This window comes from Meles meles, chromosome 5 (assembly GCF_922984935.1).
Source record: "Meles meles chromosome 5, mMelMel3.1 paternal haplotype, whole genome shotgun sequence".
NCBI lineage: Eukaryota > Metazoa > Chordata > Mammalia > Carnivora > Mustelidae > Meles > Meles meles.
Window position 1 is genome coordinate 60,548,907 of NC_060070.1, and position 16,472 is coordinate 60,565,378.

General features: G+C 42.1%; 1 non-coding gene across 1 annotated transcript; it reads left to right on the forward strand.

Moving 5' to 3' along the window:
- Positions 1-2,051: 2,051 nt before the first annotated feature.
- Positions 2,052-2,188, forward strand: LOC123942832. Its single transcript, XR_006818478.1, has one exon. It is a non-coding gene; the product is annotated as a U4 spliceosomal RNA (small nuclear RNA).
- The last annotated feature ends 14,284 nt before the right edge of the window (positions 2,189-16,472 follow it).

A 16,472-nucleotide genomic window follows, 5' to 3' on the forward strand; every position in this document is an offset into this window, starting at 1 on the left:
CTCCACCCAATGTGGGGCTCTAACTCACAACTCAGGGATCAAGAGCCAGCCAGGCGCCCCAGGGTTCTGGTTATCTTATGAGAAAATCGAAAGAATTTCTTCCTAGATTCTGTCTCCAGGACTGACTCTGATGTCTTTAGTGTCTTCATCTACTCTGGTGAATAGCCATCAGTGCTCCAAAATAGATAAGATTCTCTGCCTGCCTCCTGTGAAAATTGCTAGAGGCTTCCTTACAGGTCTTATCCACAGATGGTTGCTGCAAAGACTCTCTCACCCCAGTGCTTTCCCTCCCCTTACTTAAATGCGCCACACAACTTTCTCACAGCAGCCTTTAATCATTGCTTATCTCTGTGGATACTTTATCTCTTCACAGGGCACTCTGGCTTTGGAGGGAAACACAGTTCTTGGAAGCTTCTGGAGGGTTGGATTTATATCCTGGGCACCCGACCTATGCTAATGGCGTCTGCCTAGAACACCTTTGCTCCCACTGTCTGGCTAACCTAATTAACTTACTCATCCTTGAGACCTCAGTTTGCATTTTAATTTCCCATCTCCAAGCCGCAGACTAGATCAGGGTCCCCCGCCATATGCTTTCATAGCCTTCCGCACTTATTTGGGTGGTCATTTCCACTTATTTTCCATTAGAGAGTAAGCCACATGAGGCATGAGGGATAAGACTGGGTCTGTTTTCCTGGCGCTGTAACTTCTGGGCCCAGGTCAGTGCCTGGTGCAGAGTGGGGCTGAATAAATATATTTTCGCCTAATGAAATAAAGGAGTAATGACAGTTGCCGCAGCTCTGAGTTCAGCAGGACGGCTGAAAATATGTGCATAGTCTATTCGGGCATGATATTTAGTCTCTTTCTTTAAAAAAAAAAAGAAAAGAAGAATTATTTATTTTATAGAGAGGGGGAGAGAGAATGCATGTGAGTTGGAGATAGGAAGGGCAGAGGGAGAGGGAGAGAGAGAAAAATCTCAAGCAGGCTTCACTGTCCGTGTGGAGCCTGACTTAGGGTTTAATCTCGAGACCCTGAGATCATGCCTGAGTCAAAATCAAGAAAGAGTGGGGAGCTTTCATGAACAGTGCCACCGAGACACCCCTAGGCCCTTCGTGCCTCCTGTAGAATGGGGCTTAGGGAAGAGGCGAGAATCCAGTGAGCACCAAGCAGTACATCGCAGCAGCACCTCCAAAACCTGCTTCTCTGAGATCATGGCATTTTCGTGACCACATTCAACTGCTGTTTTTCTAATGCACTTACCGTCTCACAATATAAATATTTCATCTACTCTCTTTGTATATTTTTAGTGCTTATTATCCTCTTTCTCGAAGTTCCCCAGGGCTAACTTACCTATCAGTGCAATAGGCACAGTGCCCAGGGCCCAGAGTACTTGTCGAGGCCCGTAAAAATGTTTTAATTTCTTTTACAGTTTGAAAGAGAAAAACAAACTTGTTCTTTAAAGAAAATAAACATAGCAATATAAATGAACTACATTTTGTTTTAGATATATTTCACATACCTCCCTTTTATATGTGCTTTATACCTGCATTTTACATACTATGAAATATATCAAATATATTTGCCTTTCTACCAACAAAGCTATCATATATACGTATCTGTTTGTGGAGGTGGAAGGAGCCCATGAAGGGAGCAGGCCAGGGAAGTCAGAGCACCAGCCGGCTGCTCTGCATCAGTCTTGCCGTTTCAGTAAGCAGAAAGGAGAACTGAAATACCAGGGCAGTGGCCTCACACGGGGCACACCCCATCTGAATGGGAGGTGGCGAAGGGACATCCCGGAAGCAGGGGACCTTGCTGTTTCGGCTCTATCCTCCTAGAAGAAAGGCGCTCCACCAGACCAGGCTGTACAGAGGGCCTGGCTCCCCTTCCTCACCAGCCCACGCCTGGTCGCTGGGTCCTCTGCTCTCCTGCCTGTCCTCCCGCAGATCTCCTGTCCCGGCTCACCAGGTCGGGACACTCCGCCTCCTTCTCCCTCGATAGAGCGGGGCTCCCTCTTCGAGCTGGGTCTTCCGCATTTCATTTTCATCCCTCCATCTAGCTTTGCGCAGTGGCAGTATCGTAGCCAATGAGGTTTATCCGAGGCGCGATTATTGCTAATTCATCCCTCCATCTTTTTCATCCTCCCTGCCTTCTCTTCACTCCTTATTCTTGGGCATTGTCTGCCTTTCTTGGCATTGTGGTTTCTTTTTGGTTCCCAATTTCAGGCCCTGTTTGTTTCTCTTGCTACCTTTCTGTTTTCTTTTTATTAGCTCCATGGTCTTGAGTTCAGTTCTCTCTCTCTCTCTCTCCATTTCTCATTTCTTTTTTTGAGTATGGTTGACACACGATGTTATGTTGGTTTTAGGTGTACAACCTTGTGTTTGACAGGTTTAAACATGATGCTAAGTTCACCCCACGTGTAGCTGCCCTCTGCCCTCTTGACGTTGATATTACAATATTGTTAACTATATTGCTTACACTGTGATTTTTATTCTGGGGACTTGCTCGTTCCATAACCAGATGCTTGTAACTCCCACTGCTCTTTCACCCATTCTGTCCATCCCCCATCCCTTTCCTCTCTGGCAGCTATCAGTTCCTTCTCTGTATTTCTAGGTCTGATTCTGCTTTTGGTTTATTCTTTCTTTAGATGCCACTTCTAAGTGGAACCATATGGTATTTGTCTTTCTCAGTCTAACTTATTTCACTCAGCGTAATACCCCCATGTCTACGTTGTCTCAAATGACAAAATGGCTTAAGCTCATTCTTTTATATGGCTGTGTAATATTCCATTATATGTATTCCTCTCTTGATGGACACTTACGTTGCTTCCCTACCTTGGCTGTTGTAAATAACACTGCAATAAAGGTGGGGCGCATATATCTTTTTGAACTTGTGTTTATATTGTCTTTGGGTAAATACCCTATAATGGAATTGTTGGATCATATATGGTTCTTCTATTTTTAATTGTTTTTCAAAGATTTTATTTATTTATTTGACAGGGAGAGAGAGAGCACAGGTAGGCAGAGCGGCATGCAGAGGGCAAGGGAGAAGCAGGCTCCCCAGTGAGCAGGGAGCCTGATGTGGGACTTGATCCCAGAATCCTGGGATCATGATCTGAGCTGAAGGCAGTCTCTTAACCAACTAATCTACCTAGACACCCTATTTTTAATTTTTTGAGGAATCTCCATATGTCTCCTTTCTCTCCCTTGCCCAGTCCCCTTTCAGTCTTCTCTTAGTTCTTTTTCTTTTCCCAAGCTCTCTCTCTCTTTTTCCTTTTTTTAAAAAAGATTTTATTTATTTATTTTTCAGAGAGAGAGAGAGACAGAGAGAGAGAGAGATCACAAGTAGGCAGAAAGGTAGGCAGAGGCAGAGGCAGAGGGAGAAGCAGGCTCCCTGCCGAGCAAGGAGCCTGATATGGGACTTGATCCCAGGATGCTGGGATCATGACCTGAGCCGAAGGCAGCCGCTTAACCAACTGAGCCACTCAGGCGTCCCTCTCTTTCTCCTTTTTAAAAAAGATTTTATTTATTTGTCAGAGAAAAATTGTTCCTTTTCTGTTTTTTGCTTCCTCTTCCTCTGAGGACCTGACCCTCCCCGCCCTTCACCCCCAGCCCACCCTCCCCCAGCCTGCTAACCAGGCTGTGGAAACTCCACCCTCTGCTGTGACCTGCAGAGCTCTGGGGACATCAGCTGCCTCAGCCATGAGGACCCCTGGCAAGGAGACTTGATGTATGACACAGACCTCTTCTCCCAGAATTGGACCTTCATGCACGAATTAAATCATTCATTATTTAATGAAGACATTGGGCAGGAGAGGAATTGGGGGCAAATGTGCTGTACTTTCTGATGTTTAGCTCTGTATCAGCATCATAGAATTGCTTGGTGTACCCACCATTGTGCAGAGAAAATCAGCTTCTTTGATTTGTTTATATATGACCTGCTTGCTTTTGCAGACCAGCTTATCTTTCCTCTCCCATACACACACCGGTTCGCTGGTGGGCAAAATGAATTGTTCATTTTCAACTAAATGTGGAAAAACCCTAACAGTAGGCAACCTCTTTAGCAAATATTTAGGCTTTCCTTTGGGTTAAAGTGCCTGGAGTCTCAGATGCTTCCCTCTCCCCTACTTTTCTCTCAGGTGGCAAGGGGTTGGGGGCAGGGAGACTTAGGTGTTGTCCTTCAGGTGCTCGTAAAGATCATGGTTCCTCTGCTTCTTCTGATCCCACTGGTGCCAGCGTTTACCCTGTTGGTGCTCCCAGATGAAGCCTGAAGCTGCTCCAATTCATGATCTGGTCTCTGTTGGACCCACCTCTGTATTCACTGGTAAGCTAGAGTTCTCTGAGCTATGACTTCAAACCCCACATCCTTGGTATAGAGGCCCTGCCACAGGGAACCACTCCAGCCAGACTTCCTGTTAAGTTCTCAGCTACTTCTGGGTCCTGTTTGTTTCACTCAAGTATCAAGGTCACCCAGGAAAGTTAAAAAGCAGCCGCTCCCTCAGCCTAACAACATGGCTCCACCTAGTTAAATTTGTTTGTTAGCCTAAGACACCCCCTCTAGAGCCCTAAATGAGAAGTCAGACAGAAATGCCCCTTTCAGGGCATCTGGGAGGCTCAGTACAGTGAGTGCCCATCTCTTGATTTCAGCTCAGGTCATGATCTCAAGGCTGTGGGACTGAACTGGGTCAGGCACCATGCTGAGCACGGACTCTGCTTGGGATTCTCACTCTTTCTCTCCCTCTGCCCCTCCCCTCCATTCATGTGCACCTGCTCTCTCTATCTCATAAACACAGGAAGGAAGGAAGGGAGGAAGGAAGGAAGGAGAAGGGAAGGAAGGAAGAAAGAATTGTCCCTTCCCTTAGTTTCCCCCTTATTTATCTAACACATATAGTAATACTAATCTACAAATAGACGAGGCTTAACACATGCTTTGCATGATTTAATTCTTACAACAACCCTATAAGGAAGATGTACTATTACCATGCCCATCTAAGAGGTGTGAGGCAGAGAGGTCAAATGACTCACCCCGGATCACACAGCCCTATGATAAAGGGTGGAGCCAGGATGGGAGTCCTGCAGGCCACAGGCTGCAGAATCCAAGCTCTTTACTCTGGCCTGTGCTGCTGTTCACCTCTTCTGAACCCCTTGGCCTCCTCCCTTCACTCTTCCTTGCTCTACTCCCTGCCCCCACACCAGAGTAGGGCAAGATCTTATTTCCCCATGTCTCATGCTCTCGATCATGAAGCTGGATTATTTACCATATAAAGAATGGAGTGGGTTCAGTTTGTGCTGAAGGCTTTTCTTCTGCGTCTCCAGAGAAAGACTGTGTTGATGTTAGCTGTGAGGCGAAAGTTTCACTTCTTCCACTGTCCGCTTTAGAAGTGCCTGGGTGGGGGGGGGGGGGGTTAAAAAAAAAAAAAGCCAACCTCAAAGTAGGTTAGTAAATGCTTTATTCATTGTCTTACCGAGGACCATAGCTGGGGAGAGTCTTTCAGATTGCTCTGAACAGCGGCTCCGGAGTCTGTCTGCTTATGGGGGTTTATATGCAAAAGGGGAAGGGTCTACCTCTTGCAAACAGTCCTCCGGCGGTATAATTGCACACCACAAGGTATTATTTGTTGGGCTGTAAAAACTAAGGTTACTGATTTACACACAGACAAGTGAATGACCCTAGGTCATCTTTTTTTTTTTTTTAATATTTTATTTATTTGACAGAGAGAAATCACAACTAGGCAGAGAGGCAGGCAGAGAGAGAGGAGGAAGCAGGCTCCCCGCAGAGCAGAGAGCCTGATGCGGGGCTTGATCTCAGGACCCTGGGATCATGACCTGAGCCGAAGGCAGAGGCTTTAACCCACTGAGCCACCCAGGCGCCCCTGACCATGGGTCATCTTAATGAATTAGGTTTCTATCATATCTAATTGTTCAAAAATATGGTCTGGCGGGCCTCCACTTAACTGGTTTTCAGGTTCTTGTTTTTGATTTCTCCTGAAGTCACTTGAGAGGGTCACAGGAGGCTGACCTTGGTAACCTACTGCAATTTTAGGGCAGGAGGATTTCTGGGAACTGCTGAGACCAGTTGATGGCAGTCCCCCAACTCCCACATGGAGATCCAGATGGTGTCCTGTGAGCCTCACTCAGAAGTCAGCTCCGCCCTGGATGACAAATGCTAGCCCTGAGGAGATCAGCTGAATGACTCCTTCCTTTGGCAGCAACAAAGAAGTGGGCCAGGGCTGGCCTCCTGCCTTTTCCTGCCTGGGAGATCAGGAGCAGTGAGCGCTGGAAACACCGTGAGGACCTGTAGTTGCCCACCATATGGTTGCTGGCATCTCCTGCTACAGGGATGAAGACTTTGCCCTTCTACTTGGCGTGGCACCCCAAGGTGATCTCAGACAGAGAGGCTGTGATCAGGGCTCTTGGACCGTGTTCCCTGCTGAGATCTGAGGCCCCCCCAAAATACCCGACAAGTGAGCCATGTGTACCTGGAGAATCTATTGTCTCAGTTATTGGGATTCTCTATCAAAACCTTTAAATACATAGTTTAAGTCTGTTAAAGAACAAAAATTTGGGGAGGGGGGAGAAAATAGATGTGGTAAAACTTAAGAGACTCTCAACTGTAGAGAATAAACTGAGGGTTGATGGAGGGAGGTGGGTGGGGGAGGGGCTAAATGGGTGATGGATTCTAGGAGGGCACCGTTTCTGATGAGCACTGGGTGCTGTATATACGTGATGAATCACTGAACTCTACTCCTGAAACCGACATGACACTATGTGTTAACTAACTAGCATTTAAATAAAAACTTGAAACAAACAAGCAAAAAAGAAAAAAATTCATCTGAGTAAATCTGAAGGTCTAATTGGTTTTATTCTATGATTCATGAATTGGGCAGAATCTCATCCAGCTAGAAGCTCTGAGGGGTTGTATCAAATGGACAGTGGTTATAGAAAGGATAGTGGGGCAAGGATGTTATTAGCAAAAGAAAAGAAAGGATGGTTTCAGGCAAGGTCACCTTCTCTTAGGGGTAGTGACAGGGGGTCTCATCATGCAGATGACCTTGCTAGGACTGACCAGAAGATTCCAGACCAATTGGTTTACCATTTCACTCCTGGGAGAAGTAGCAACTACAGTTTAGGTATATATTAAGTCTTGGTGGAGCTCAACATAAATGACTACATTTTGGGTCTGTTTCTTTCTTTTTTTTAAATTTTATTTTATTAACTTGACAGAGAAATCACAACTAGGCAGAGAGGCAGGCAGAGAGAGAGGAGGAAGCAGGCTCCCCGCGGAGCAGAGAGCCCGATACGGGGCTCGATCCCAGGACCCTGGGATCATGACCTGAGCCGAAGGCAGAGGCTTTAACCCACTGAGCCCCCCAGGCGCCCCTGGGTCTGTTTCTTTCTAACAAGCCTTGGCGCAGGTAGAGTCTCCTGCTCAGTTAGCAGTATCTATCAGTGCAAAAGACTGTGGCTTTGTAAAGCATCATCTTATAAAAGGTGATGTGCAGGTCTCTCCTTAAGTGATCATGTTCTAAAATATTTTATAGATTTCACTCTTCAGTTATTTAACAAGTATTGTTTGAGTAGAATCTCTTCTTCCTCTTAGAAATAAATCTATTTCTTATTTATTCCAAATCCTGGATCAATGGTTCCCCATCTAGTATCATAGGATTCTTATGTGTTCACAAGGGCAGTAAGAAAGGCCTTTCATCCACTTTCAGTATTTCCTACAGATATTGTACTTTTATGATAAGGTTGTACTTGCTAACTAAAAAAAAAAAATGTATTTGCCTTTAAGTGAAATAATATATGACCCAAGTGATATTTACACAGACCAGAAGATCTCATTAGCATTCTTTAACTGAAATAAATGGAAGTGTAAATAATTTATTACACGATGGAAGAAATTTGTTTGGAAGATGGAAACTTTCAAAATGTGGGGTTCAACGGGCAGACGATGTCTAACGAGAAAACCAAGAGATCCCCACTGTTGCATTGTCACGACAGCTATGACTACTGTCTCTTTGTTACTGATCAATCTATCATAGCCACGAACTCAGGGTAGAAGTGGAGAAGGCCTGGCCCACGCCTGGGGGCCCTGCTGCTCCACTGGGAATCATGAGAGGGCTAGACAAATCGAAAGCATAGCTACCGGCTGGGATTGTCAACACTGTTGCCCGAACAAACTCAGTTACACTGAACACAAGAGAAGCCGCTCACTCAAGAGATGAGGGTTTAGAAAAGAGAAAGGGAGAAATTTATTTCAGGTGCTGATAGCCATGGCAGGCGCAAGCCTTGACGACTGACCACTCCACCGACAAGAGGGACACCTAGAGCTTTATAAGAAAAGGTTCGGGGGTACATGCAAGAGAGCAGGCAGAGAGCTCCAGGATCCCAAGTGGGGCTCCATATGTGTTCAGTCCATGATCATGGGCAGGGAAGGGAATGTGTGGAGTCTAGTCTTCTAGGCATTCCATTGCTACAAGGGCTTTTCTGGTCTGGTGGTTGGAAAACATCTTCTTTGATGCCTCAAGAAAGTGCAATGAGAAATAAGCACAATGGATTTTTTTTTAATTTCTTTTTAAAGATTTTATTTATTTATTTGACAGATCACAAGTAGGCAGAGAGGTAGGCAGGGAGAAAGAAGGGAGGAAGCAGTTTCCCTGCTGAGCAGAGAGCCCGATGCGGGGCTCGATCCCAGGACCCTGGGATCATGACCTGAGCCGAAGGCAGAGGTTTTAACCCACTGAACCACCCAGGCGCCCCAAGCACAATGGATTTTAATTAGAGCCAGAGTAAAGTAGTCTTGTCTATTTCAGCTTTTCACTGTTGGAGTCAGAGTTGTGCAAGAGGGTTTGCTGACACCTCTGAGAGTTCAAAACTGTTGGCAAGGAAAAGATTTTCTTTAGCCTTTGAAGCTTCTTCTGGCTGGTTTAAGAATTAAACTGACAGGAGACTCATTACTTGGAGAAAATCTAATTTAATTTTGTATGTATACAGGAACCCTACATAAATGAGAGATTCATAGACAGAAAGGTAAAATGAGGTATATGCCACCCTAAGCTCAGGAATGGGATAGGTGGCTGAGGATTCAAAGTTCCCGGCCTCACAGTTCCCTCCTTTGAAACTTCCCTGAAGTTCCACATGTTAAAATTTGAGCTGGGAGGTTGTTTCATCTTTTTTTTTTTTAAATATTTTATTTATTTGACAGAGAGAAATCACAAGTAGGCAGAGAGGCGGGCAGGGAGAGAGGAGGAAGCAGGCTCCCTGCGGAGCAGAGAGCCTGATGCGGGGCTCGATCCCAGGACCCTGGGATCATGACCTGAGCCGAAGGCAGAGGCTTAATCCACTGAGCCACCCAGGCGCCCCAAGGTTGTTTCATCTTATTGAACCAGTCTGTTAGTCCTGATAATAGGTTAGTTTAATCAAACTCATTTCAGGTGAATTCTCAAAGTTAAACCTACAGTTCAAATAATCAGATATTAAATAAGAGGCATTTCTTACGGAAAGAAAAGGTAAAACAATGGCTAATGATCAGATCAAGTGTTAAGCTGGTTTCTGAATTCTAAGGGTAGGCAGTCGAGACTTTTAAGTGTCAGATTCAAACATCTTCAGATAGAGTGAGGGCAGGTGGTGGCAATCTGAGAGACCCTCCTGGTCTATAGTTCAAATGTCTTTGATGTTCTTTGAATGGCCCGCTGAGCAACAGGAATGGAGATGGTCTATTCATGAGCTACTGTGGCAATTTCTCTGAAGTTTACATCAAGTCGTTTATATTTAGTTTGTAGGGCAGTTTTAGTTCTCAAATAATTCCAAGTCAGAAAGGAGGGAGAAAAATCAAAATGTTATGTTGGGGGGGCGCCTGGGTGGCTCAGTGGGTTAAGCCTCTGCCGTCAGCTCAGTTCATGATCTCAGAGTCCTGGGATCGAGCCCCACATCAGGCTCTTTGCTCAGCAGGGAGCCTGCTTCCCCCTCTCTCTCTGCCTGCCTCTCTGCCTACTTGTGATCTTTCTCTCTGTCAAATAAATAAATAAAATCTTAAAAAAAAAAGTTAGGTTGGAGAATTGTAGCCAGGCATTGGAGGAGACTATAAGAAATCAGGACCTTGTCCATTTTATACTAAATAGTATTAAAATCTCATATCTACAAGCACGTCTTATTGAAGCATATTTTTTCCTTATAATCAATCTCATTTTTACCAAAAACAGCCAAATTAACACTAATTTGTCTGCAAAATAAGTTTAGTTAAAAAAAGGGGTGGGGTGGACCTGGGTGGCTCAGATGGTTGGGCTTCTGCCTTCGGCTTAGGTCCCGATCTCCAGGTTCTGGGACCGAGCCCCATGTTGGGTTCCCCGCTCAGCAGGGAGTCTGTGTCTCCCTCTCCCTTTGCCTCTCTCCCTGCCTGTGCTCTCTCTCACTCTCAAATGAATAAATAAAATCTTAAAAAAAAAAAAAAAGACTTGGCCTGATTACTTACATAAAAGCAGCAAGAATAATGGTTGACTATATAGACTCTTTAAAACCTGCTTTGCTGGAACTTTTCATTAGAGCTCTAGATTGAACTGTTAACAATCTTGAGACCAGAAGCCAAGCCAAACACTTGTCATCATACTTTGTCTACAATATGAATTTGATTGAATTCCTTTTTCTTTTTCTTTTTTTTTTTTTAAGATTTTATTTATTTGTTTTACAGACAGAGATCACAAGTGGGCAGAGAGGCAGGCAGAGAGAGAGCAGGAAGCAGGCTCCCTGCTGAGCAGAGAGCCGGATGTAGGGGCTCGATCCCAGGCTCCTGGGATCATGACCCAGTCTGATCTGCTGAAGGCAGAGGCTTTAACCCCCTGAGCCACCAGGTGCCGTTTGTTGAATTCCTTTCTTAAGTTATCTGTAATATCATGAGATTATTGCATCTGTCAGGAAGTGATCTTCCTACTTACCTGGTAAGGCTACTGGGAACTCTGTAAACAAAGTATCCAGCTGACATTTCCAAGAGCTTTATTGGCTTTATAAAGTCAGGGTTAGTCACCTAAGGCTGTCTGATCACATCTGAGTCTATGCAGGTCTCTCTCAAATATGACATTCTAGTCAAAGCCTTGGTAACATAACCAATATTTCTGATTGTGTCCTGTCATAAAGAGAACAGATTCTTACTGGCCTTATGTAAATAAATATATTGTCACAAAAATATAAGAATATTCACTGAGAGTTTGTGAATTTTAGAGGGTGAGGGTAGGGAGACAAGATAAATGTTTCAGCTTGCTCACAAAGGTATATTTTATCAAATTGCTGTGAATCAGTTAACTTACGAGTTTCTTAAATCTGGAAAAAAACCCAAAACATTTAAAAAAATGTCAACAATGTTTCAAATAAGAAGTCATAAAAAGTATAATTATCTTCCTCGATGTATTCAGTCCCCTCCATGTTACTAATTCTTGTTCTGACTGAATCCAGTTTTTCTTCTAGTTCTGGAAATTTTTACCTAGTTCAGTTATAAAACTGAGGTATAGTATCTGGTATCTGAGGTATTAGATAATAATATCTAAGATCTAAGGTTACCCAGAACCCTGTATTCAGTATTTTTTTTCCCCATGAGTCTCATAAAAGATGAAGCACATTTGCAGGAAACTTTTATAAAGGCATTAGAATAAAAGTACAACCATCTATAAATGACAAAAGACTTAAAAATGGCTGCAGCTCAAGACCTGGTTAGAGTTTATTACAAAGCAACTGACATGGAAATTTTGTTATTTTTGTGACATACAACCCTTCGAGACAATGACATATCAGGACATCAGATTTCTAGGTGTTTCATATAATTTTTACAAACTTATTTTAATAACATATCTATATAAATATTATGTAAGAGAGTTTAATATTACTTATTTGATATACCAAATAAGCTCATTAGCTGAATTTCTCATAAAAAAATTATTTTTTGAATGTTCCAGGGGCTCACTGGAAAGTTTCAGCTAGACTATGGTCAACATACTTCATTTTAGAATTTGAGTTTGGGAAGTATGTAAAAGAAATATCAAAAGGTTTGAACATTTGATTAAATAGGATTACAGATCATTATGAAAGAATCATTATCTATTTAACCAAGGTAACAAGGAAAGATTTCAAAGGTAAATGCAGAAGATCACTTAGTTGTGAACAAAATTTAGTTTCTTTAATATGAGACCAGTTTTCTTAAGAAATCAAAGATCTGGGGCACCTGGGTAGCTCAGTGGGTCAAGCCTCTGCCTTCGGCTCAGGTCATGATCTCAAGGTCCTGGGATAGAGTCATGCATAGGGCTCTCTGCTTGACAGGGAGCCTGCTTCCTCCTCCTCCTCTCTCTCTCTCTCTGCCTGACTCTCTGCCTACTTGTGATCTCTCTCTGTCAAATAAATAAATATCTTAAAAAACAAATCAAAGAGCTGATAAACACAGGAAATTATTTTGGCAAACATAAAATCATTGTTTTTAGGCAGACGACTTAAAAGATAAAGGAAAACTTTTGTTTACAATTTCTTATGAAGAGCAGGTCAATGGTTCTAGAGAAAATTGTACTTTTAACAAAGAGAAAACAAAAACTTTGCATCAATGTACTTTTGATATTAAGATTCATTTACTTATTTAAATTATCCCAATCTTAGCAAGTACTGAGCACACATAAAATTTCTTTCCAAAGATTTTTTCTCCATAAACCTTCTACAACATTTTTTTTTTACACATTTAGATCGTGTCCTAAATTTTCCATCTTTAAATAACCAGTCTTACTTTAGTACAAAACTATTTTTCCCCTAACAAATATATATTTTTATTCGTTATATTTTCTCCTACCAAAAACATGTATCTTATTTTTCTCACATACAGAGTTGTTTCCTTTATTATTTCTAATAGTCTTAATTATATTTAGTAGAATTCTTAATGCTTAGCAATTCAATTGCTAGTGAAAACTAATAAATAATTGTGAACCTTGTTAATCAGAATTCTTTAGATTAGCAAATTTATTAATATATTTCATAATTTTTAGAAATGTGTTGTTTTTGTAGTACAATCTTTCTTTCTTCCTTCCTTTTTTTTTTTTAGGTAGGCTCCACTTCCAGCATGGAGCCCATGGAGGGGCTCGAACTCACCACCCTGAGATCAAGACCTGAGCTGAGATTAAGAGTCAGAGGCTCAACTGACTGAGACACCCAGTTGTCCCAGTGGTACAATCTTTCAATAAAGCATAAAACATGTTTACTAACAAACCCAAATTTCTCTTTAGTTTCTTTATAAGACAAAAGTAGGTAAACATATATTCATTATTTCATCTTATGTACATCTATTTTAATTAACTTGTTCTTAGCAATTATGCTTAGACCACCCACAAAACTTCACGAGGCATTAGACAAAGTCAACCATTATTCTGGGTTTTTTTTTTTTTTTTTTTTGACAAATTTTGTAACAGAGATACCATGAACTTATGTGACTTTTAGAAAATACAAGCAGAATAAAAGTTTTATATTCAATGCTGATAATTCTTCAGACAGGTCTATTTTAATTAAACCAACAACCTTAGATTAGCTTTAATACCAAATATGTTCCCAGACCAAGTGAACTTGAAAAACATTTGGGTTAGTTTCTATCTTTCTGAGTTTTGGAATGCCCACCCCTTACAAGTGTGTGCCTTCAAATCAGCTAAATAAAGCTCTTTTACAAATTAATTTTAGCAATACCATCCAGAGGTAGAGGAAATATCTCACATTTATAACATACATGGACACACATACAATATACACAGACAAGATGTAAACGAAATCTTAATTTTGTTTCTACTAATATTTCTGGAGAGGACATTGCAGGCCCAATTTTTAAACACTTTTCTCTTTTATTCTTCAGTCTCAGGAGACTGTGGGCTGTGTTTACATTTCAAAGATGTGATTAGATTTATAATTTGAAGGGACAGAGAAAGAATGTAAAAATGTTTTTCTAGAGTTTCAGGGTAATTGCTATTTAAAATTTACTTTTTTTTTTTAAGTAGAGAACAATTTTGTTCCAATATCTTGATCTTTTACAATAGTAACAAACATTTTGAGAGGAATAGTTAAGGTAAGGATAGGTAGGATTTAAGTTGTTTCTGGAGTTGTATTCCTGGTTTTGTAGAGATTTGTAAGATAAAGGCCATTGTTTCTAATTCCCCAAAGACCTGCATTACAGCTCAAATATCAAGGGATGGCTCATCTTTTTAACTAAATTTGCTCCTTTATATCAGGGAGAATTTTAACTAAAATGGGAACAAAAGATTTATGCCTTTGTAAAATCTGTTTAAAGCATTTTTAACAAAAGCCTTTTTTCTGGGTACACAATTTAAACTTGGCCTCTATTAGCCCCTGAATATTGGCCTTTTGCACACCATTTCTAGGAGGGCTTAGGAGAAATTGTGGTCATCTATTTCCTCAGGAAAGGGAAGGTTGTAAATATAGTCAAGTAATCTTTCTAATTATTCTCTAAATTTGGTAGGGTAATAGGGGTAAAATGGCTGTATAATTTAAAAGATCTGCTGCTGTGCAGGGGACATAAATTTTGTTGCAGTGGTGATGGGGAGGTCTAGGACAAACCTGCAAGGACCATTGCATAGGGACATCTAAAATAGGCAGAAGCCGATTACAGAGCTCAAAGGTAGGGGCAAAGCAAACCTTATTACCAATCTTGGATGCTTTGGTTAAATTTATTTTCTGGCTTTCAGTATTTACATGAGCAACCTATATACTTAGAACCTAGAGATAGGCCAGAGCAATCTCTGTAAATCTTATAGGAATGTGAAGTTAACACAGGCAGGTGAGTCTGGATTTTTTATTTTTAAATTTATGTATTTATTTATTTGAGAAAGACAGAGCATAAGTGGTGGGGGAGCAGGAACAGAAGGACAAGCAGACTCCCCACTGAGCAGGGAGCCTGATGCAGGGCTGAGATCATGACCTGAGCCGAAGTCAGACGCTTAACCAGTTGAGCCACCCAGATGCCCCAGGCTGGATTTTAAGAAGAGGAATGAACATTGGATGTGGACATTCATTTTTGAGTCTTAAGTCTAATTTCTATGCTTTTATCTTGTCAAGGGAGTCTCTAAGGCTAGCTGTTCTAAGACAATTGAGAGTTCTTTATAAAAAATATATATATAGGGGCACCAGGATGGCTCAGTGGGTTAGGTATCTGACTCTTAATTTCGGCTCAGGTCATGATCTCAGGGCCTGTGTTGATCTCCACGTTTGGAATGGACACTGCTTAAGATTCTCTCTCTCCCTCTACCCCACCCCCTGCCCCCAGCCAGGTCACATGCCCCCCCCCCCAATCTATATCTGTATCTATATCTATATGTATATCTATATCTATCTATCCATCCATCCATCTATCTATCTATCTACTTAAATACAGCCAATTTAAATGATTTGTCATCTGGCCATCGACAGATAGGATCTATTAGTAGTGACTCAAACCAATAAGCCTTCTAATGGCTTAATCAAAGACAAAAGGAGTGTCCAGAAGGACACAGATGATGTAGTCCTCATAATCCAAAAGTTTACTCCCAAGAGTAGTGAAAGCAAAGGTCTTTTTGCACAGACACTAAGGATGGTGTAGTGAAAATGGTGTCTCTGGTCTCCCATGAAAATATGAGATGCCTCCAGTCACAGGCCCACTCATCTGTGACACTGTACAAATGCTTCTGGAATGAGATGTTCCAGCACTCCCAAGCAACACAGGCTGAGACAACAAAAGTTCCCGTGGGCTAGAACCTCTCATGACACACATTCCTGAGAACTGGCACAGACAGATTGATACTTGGATCCCCAAGTCTATTTGGCCACCAAGGAGCACCACAGTAAGTACTCCCGAGTAAGGGCATCTCCACCCAGGTGGTGGAGACCAAAGAGAAATTTCTTGCACAAAGCCAAGCTCTCAGGACACAGAAAGAGACTAAGAGAAAAATATAACAGTTTTATCTAAGCCTTGGGTCTCTTGGAACCAAACTAATACCTATGAGTGATTTGCCATGGTTGGGGAATGCGTGTTGCTTTACAACAGTACCTCACTGCGTGGAAGTTTTCTTGAAGTTGGCAGGTGACCTAGTGTCAATCTAACCCATTCTGTGACAAACTTATCTTACCACAGGAGTCCTCTTGAGGAGGCCAGCACTCTGACAGTCTTTAAGTGTTCAGCCTGTGCCCATGAATTTTGAATTTTGCAGCTTTAACTTCCAAGATGTCCCTTAGCAACGGATGACAAGCAACATGAAAGACACAGACAAAGGAAGACAAAGGCCATTTCTGGGAGGAAGTGGACCAGTAACTGATGAGTACTCTAACACATTTAACCAAAGAGCTGTCAGGCCCAAGGAACTAGTGCCACAAATATTTTCTCCTGCGGATTTAAATTTACAAACCAATAAGAAAAAGGACTCTCATCGCTCTTGCTCCACTGGACTCGCAGAGAGAGATTCTGGGAGGCTGACATGGTAAGAA